This window comes from Petaurus breviceps, unplaced genomic scaffold (genome assembly GCF_028583685.1).
Source record: "Petaurus breviceps papuanus isolate PSGF00001 unplaced genomic scaffold, PetGlider_PUasm1.0 173, whole genome shotgun sequence".
Classification (NCBI taxonomy): Eukaryota; Metazoa; Chordata; class Mammalia; order Diprotodontia; family Petauridae; genus Petaurus; species Petaurus breviceps.
Genome location: NW_027185759.1, coordinates 27127398 through 27134409, shown reverse-complemented (window position 1 = coordinate 27134409; position 7012 = coordinate 27127398). Strand labels below are relative to the sequence as shown.

At 43.8% G+C, this 7012-nt stretch overlaps 1 pseudogene; it reads right to left on the bottom strand.

Moving 5' to 3' along the window:
* Positions 1-3781: 3781 nt before the first annotated feature.
* On the bottom strand, positions 3782-5916 carry LOC138157876 (ubiquilin-4 pseudogene; annotated as a pseudogene).
* Between the last annotated feature and the right edge of the window lie 1096 nt (positions 5917-7012).

Genomic DNA, 7012 nt, shown 5'->3' with positions numbered 1-7012 from the left:
CAATTTTCCTATTTTGTCATGTTAGCCAACCTGATAGGTGTGATGTGGTACCTCAGAGTTTTGATTTGTATTCCTCCAATCAAGAGTGATGTAGAGCACTTTTTCATATGCGTATAGAAAGCTTTAATTTCTTCCTCTGAAATCTGCCTGTTCATGTCCTTTGAGTATTTACCAATTGGGGAATGACTTGTTCAGGATGAGCATTTCTAAGGTCATCATTGTTTATGAAAAGTCATTGCTATCTTTGGAATTCTGACCATGTCAAGCTAGAAATTAGAGGTAAGTGATGCTGCAGGTAGTTATGAAAACATTTATGTGAGATATTTCTACATTCCACAATTCTTTACTACATTTTGTTTCTTGACTCAAATTACAATTATAGATTCATTTGGGTTACTTATCAATCTTCCTTGAAAATATACATTTTTTTCTGAAAGTTAACATTAGGCTAGTTATCAATAATTCCACAATTAAAATAAAGTCTCAAGAGCATTGATTAAGCCTACTATGTACTAGGCACCAGTGAAAACAAAATAAAAAAAAATGAACAAACAAAATATATTGTTACTTTAATGAGAAAGAAACTGCTAATTACATACCAAACCGGATTAATATATCATTTACACGGAAAATTAAAAGCAACATGTTCTAGATAGAACATAATACAAGTAATTTAAACAGTGAAAAGAACATGAATAACTATGATGGAAGATCAGACCATATCTGGTAAACATGATAACACCTCAACTGTGTCTTTCAAAAGGCAAAGGTGATGATTGAATACATCTGTACCTATGTTGGAGATAGAGAATCTGTGCATCTGTTCAATAGAAAAGATGCAAGAGATAGCAGCCTAGATTGAACGGAATTAGAACTAAGAAATAATTTAATAACCATGCCACCTTTTTTTTGTAATTTATTTTAAGTTTTCATTATTCACTTTCACAAGATTTTGAGTTCCAAATTTTCTCCTCATCTCTCCCCTCCCCCTGCACCCCAAGATGGCATGTATTCTGATTGCCCTTTCCCCCATCTGCTCTCCCTTCTATCCCCTTGCCCCCTCGTCTCTTATTTCTTCCCTCCTTACTTTCTTGTAGGGCAAGATAGATTTCTATACTCCATTGCCTGTATATCTCATTTCCCATTTTCATGCAAAAACAATTTTTAACATTTGTTTTTCATACTTTGAATTCTCATTTCTCTCCCATCTTCCCTCTCCACCGATCCTCATTGAGAAGTCAAGCAGTTCAATACAGTTTATACATGTGTGGTCATCCAAAACACTTCCATAATAATCATGTTGTGAAAGACTAACTATATTTCCCTCCATCCCACCCCCCCCAATCTGCCTATTTTATTTTCTCCTTTGAATATGTCCCTTTTCAAAAGGGATTGCTTCTGGCTATCCCCTCCCCCAATCTGCCCTCCCTTCTATCATCCTCCCCCCTTAACTCCCCCACCCTTACTTTCCTAAAAGGTTAAGATACCCAGTTAAGTGTGTATGCTATTCTCTCCTTAAGCCAAATCCAATGAGAGTAAGGTTCATTCTTTCCTTCTCACTTCCCCCTCCCCCTCCAATTTAAAAGTTTTTGCTTGCTTCTTCTATGTGAGACAAATTACCCCATTCTATATCTACCTTTCTCCTTCTCCCAATGTATTTCCTCTCTCACCTCTTCATTTTATTTTTAACTTCATATTCAACTGTTCTCTTTAACTATCTATCTATCTATCTAGTCCCTCCAACTGCCCTAATACTGAAAAAGGGTCTCATGAGTTACAAATATCTTTCCATGTAGGAATATAAACAGTTCAACTTTAAGAAGTCCCTTATGACTTCTCTTTGCTGTTTGCTTTTCATGCTTCTTTTGACGCTTGTATTTGACAGTCAAATTTTCTATTCAGCATTGATCTTTTCATCAAGAATGCTTAAAAGTCCTTTATTTCCATGAGTGTCCATTATCCCCCTGAAGTATTTTACTCAGTTTTTCATGGTAGGTGATTCTTGATTTTAATCTTAGCTCCTTTGACATCTGGAATAAAATATTCCAAACCATCTGATCCCTTAAAGTAGAAGCTGCTAGATCTTGTATTATTCTGATTGTTTTCCCCAATACTCATTTTGTTTCTTTTTGGCTGCTTGCAACATTTTCTCCTTGACCTGGTATCTCTGGAATTTGACTACAATATTCCTAAGAGTTTTCCTTTTGGGATCTTGTTCAAGAGGCAATCAGTGAACTCTTGCAGTTTCTTTTTTCCCCTCTGGTTCTAGAATATTGAGTAGTTTTCCTTGATAATTTCTTGAAAGATGATGTCTAGGTTCTTTTTTTTAATCATGACTTTTAAGTAGTCCAATAATTTTAAAATTATCTCTTGGATCTATTTTCCAGGTCAGTGCTTTTTTCTTTTCTTTTTTTCTTTCACGACAAAGATCACACCATTTATTTACACTGGATTGGGGGAACAGGGTAGGGATGAGGCATCTGTTCTCTGCTATCTTGGTCTCCAACCCCAGATCAAAAAAAATAACTTTGTTACCACTTTCTCCTTCAAATAGGGTTTTCTGAAATAGAAGACAAAAGGAAGAACTTATAGGGGGTGATGAACACAGAGGTAAGAAAGGCATAGGCTCAGAATGAAGAGGCTTGAGGGCCTCCAGCCCTCTTCTATCCTATGATCTTAAAGCACTTACCAGTATTCAAAGGTTGGGGTGACTATGTACATGTGTGTGCATATGTGCATATGTGCATGTGTGTGTGTGTGGAGGGGGACGGGATGGTTGGGTGATATTCCTACCCCTTTTCAAAGGGGCATGCTCATCCTTTATTCAGCATCAAGACTTCAGCATACCAGCTATTCCCATCCCACCCCCAGACTGGCAAACCCCCATTTCTCTTTGGGGGACATGGTTCTAAAACTAGAACATAGGACCCTCCATCCTGCAACATCCCTGAGGGGCAGGGAAAAAAAAATCTCAGCCCCTACTGGGACAAACCCTAATTCCCAGGGGAGGGCCAAAGGCACTAGTCACTTCAGACCTGGACAAGTCCCTGGTGGTCTTGAGCAGATGGAGAATGTGTTTGTGTCTATGTTGGCGGGAAGGTGAAAGGGAAGGGTTTAACAACATTCTGTGCTTGGGGGTTATGTAGTCAACAGTGACCATTGTGGGTATTGAGAATTACCCCCTCTCCCTTCTAATTCTAATCCCTAATTAGGACTTATAAGTCCCTTCTCCTAGATTCATTCTCTACCCCCAGTCTAGCAAACCACAATTTTCACTTACGGTTGATGGCTTTTTCTAGTTTCTGACTCTCTACCCATTCTGACCTACTCCAACAACTGGGGCATCCACTCTCTCCTCCAGGAAGCTTCATTGGGCCCCACTCTATATCTGCAGCACTGATGTCAAGATCCCCAGTCAGCAGGATCTTCCCACCTTGTTTCTATATCCTGAAAGAGTGATCCATCTCCCTCCCCCATAGGGAAACAATTTCTCCTTTTCTCTTTCACAGAAGAACCCACAAAAGAGCTGTGAACATAAACGGTTTTCCGAATAGCAATATATACTGGGGGAATGGAAAGGGGGTGTCTTAGATTAACTGCCTGCTCTACCTGCCCTCTCCCATTTCGTAGCAAAACTCACAACCCTTCATTGGGAGGGGATGCTTAAGGTTGGAGACAGGACTGGTGGGAAGTGTCAAGGGAAGGCTTTAATAAGAAAGCTGGGGTATGGCCAGAATTAGACACAAAAAGATTCCATAATCAACTAGGAGGGGCAGCCCAATATCCCTTAAAAGACTAAGCTGATCAATCAGGACATCCTATGACTCAGTTCTATTAATGATAAATTATGGAGAATTTGGGGGGCAGTCAGGGATGTAGTTGGGAAACCCCCCCAAAAAGTCAAAATTGCTTAAATGTCTCTTGCCAAAAGTCAGGCAGGGGCAGAATGGAGGAAAGATGGACAAATAGAACCAAGAGACTCAAGATAGAGCTATGGGGTTAGGTTGCCATGCCCCAAATCCCTCTCCCCTTACTGTCCAAAGAGGCTTGAAGACCAAGAGACAGGGGGTGAAGAGTCATAGAAGATGAGGTTATGGATTTGGAAAGGTTGGGGAGATGTCAAAGGAAACAAATGATGAAGGGAAGGTCAGTGTTTAGGTGTGCATATGTGGATGGGGGGTAAGGTGGAGGGGATGCACTCAGGGATTAGGAGGGCTGAGAGCCCAGCAGTCTCTCAATGGCTGCATTAATATCCCCCCCCATTGGCAATCAGAGCCTGCAGGTTAGCCTCTCTGTTGATGAAGCTCATGTCATTGAGTTGCTCCAGCTGTTGCTGAAATCAAATCTTTGTTGTCTGAACCTGGGGATTTCCTCCTCTAGCCAAAAGCTGAATCATTTGTTGCATCAACTGCTACTGGGGGCTGGTGGTGCCCCCTCTGGGAGAGGCATTAGCTGGTGTGGATGGGGAAGTGATGGGGGGCTTTTGGCCACTGCTACCTCCTGCAGGGGGAGGTGGGATCTGGGGTGCCCCAAAATTGTCAAGTCTGGGCACCAGCCCTGGGGCCTCCGTCTGCAGCCCCTGTTGAATCTGTAGCAGGGCCTGCATGGCTCGGGGATTGGTGAGAATGGACAGCGAGTGTGGGTACTGCATCTGCTGTAGAAAGACAGGGAGCTGGAGCCTGGGCTGCAGCTGGGGGTTTCAAGCAAACAAGGAACATTCACCATCATCTGAGCAGCAAAGTCGGCGTTCTGGGCAAGCATCTGCATCATACTTTGCATATATGGGGCAGAGATCATGTTTTGCATTAGCTGAGGATTCTCTGAAATTTGCTGGAGAAGACCTTGCATCTCAGGGCTATTAAACATCCCTGACCCCAAGCTAGCTGCATTGATCCCAAAGGGGTTGGAGACTGTTGGGTGCACCTGGCTGGTCCCTGAGCCTCCAGTGCCCTCCCCAGTGGGCCCTGTGGCCTGGGAGGTGGGGAATGAGGGGCTCCAGGGGTTAGGGAAAAGCTCCTTGTTCTCAGTCTGGAGAGGTTGGGAGGAGGAGCTGTCAAGAATTCCCTGCCATTGAGAAGGGATTGTTGCCAAACTATTCCCCAACGGCACTGAACATGGGCTCCTGGAAGTCTGTGTACATGCACCACAATGCATTGTATCCCCCAGGAATGCTCTCTAGGTTGCTCAGGGCCCGGTCCTGGTTGCACATCATCTCCTGCATCATGGCAGGGTTTCGAGACAGTTCCATGGTCTGCCTCATTAACTCTGGGTTATTGAGCATATGGCTGATCTCCGGATTCCTCTCCATGAGCTGCTGCATCTGTGGGTTGGCCATGATCATGTGGTGCATGAGGTCAGGGTTGGACATCATGTCTTGGACAAGGGGGTTCTCCATGATCTAGGAGAGCATCTCAGGGTTGGACATCAACTGACTCTGCATCTGCTGTTGTAGCTCCATGAAATTAGCTGAGCCAAGGCCTAGGTTTCCCAGCCCTAGGATGCCCCCAAAGCCAAAGAGTATGGATGCAGGCCCACTAGAAGGCCCATCCCCAGCTCCTGGGCTTGGACCATCTCCACTGTTCCTCTGGTTTCCACTAGCAGCACCAGGGACAGAGCTGCTTGAGGTGGATGGCTGAGCAGGTGAAGCTGTTGTGGGGGCTGGAGCAGAAGCAGCATCTGGGGCAGAGGAAGCAGCAGTAGTAGTGATGGCAGCAGCAGCAGGATCTTCAGCCTTCTGTGGGGTCTTGATCACCAAATGGACAGTGAGCCCATCCTTGATCCCATGCTGATTTAATGTGTCTCCATCTTTGAGAATCTTGCCAGTGAAGATCAGGACAAGCTGGTCTTTCTGGGCCTTAAACCACTGGGAGATCTCCTCTTTGAACTCCTTAACCAAGGCGCGATAGCAGATCATGATCTCCTTGTCCTTGGGGGTCTTGATGGTGACCCAGATCGGGGCCCTGGCCCTGGCTCGACCCAGGTTCCTGTCCTGGTCCTGGCCCAGCCCCAGCTCCGGCCCTGCTCTGCTCTGTCATGCTGCCGCCGCCCACTCTCCAGCCTGGCCCTGGCTCCTCCTCCCCGCCCAGCCCGGCCATGATGTCCCCTGCCCTCCCCACCCAACCCCAGGCTCCTGTCAGTGCTTTTTTCAATGAAATATTTTACATTGTTTTCTATTTTTTCATTCTTCCGGTTCTGTTTTATAATGTCTTCATTTCTCCTGATTCCATTTGTTTCATTCTAATTTTGAAGGAATTGGTTTCTTCCAATAAGTTTTTGGATCTTCTTTTCTATTTGTCCAATTCTACTTTTTAAGGCATTCTCCTCATTGACTTCTTGGACCTTTTTTTTTTCTTTTTTTTTTTTTTTTGCTTTTTGGAGTAGTCTATTTTTTTAGGTGTTATTTTCTTCAGTATTGTTCTGGATTTCTGTTCGCAAGCTACTGACTCATTTTTCATGATTTTCTTGCATTACTTTCCTTTCTCTTACCAATTTTTCCACTACTTCTCTTACTTGATTTTCAAAGTCTTTTTTGAGCTCTTCCATGGCCTGTGACCAATTCATATTTTTCTTGGAGGCTTTGGATGTAGGAACTTTGACTTTGTTATCTTCCTGTGGTTGTATGTTTTGATCTTCTTTGTCACCAAAGTACCGTTCTATAGTCAGAGTTTTGTTTTTGCACAGTTTGATTATTTTCCCAGTCCAATACTTGACTTTCTAACTCTTGAAAGGACTCTGCTTTTAGTGGGTGTCAGGGTGAATATACTGTCCCAAGTTTTGAGTCTTTTGTGCATCTAGTTTCAGAAATACTTCTGGAGACTTGTACATTTTCAGCTCTTCCAAGGTGGTATGATCAAAGGAGAGGCATTTACTCATTTCCTTACCTGTGCTCTGGTCTATGAGTGACTACAAGCACTCTTTTCTGCATTGGAATTGTGAGAAGGACTCCCTCTCCATGGCATTCACAAGCTCTGCCACACCAGTGTTCCTCTTCACCCTAGCACCTCCCCCTAGG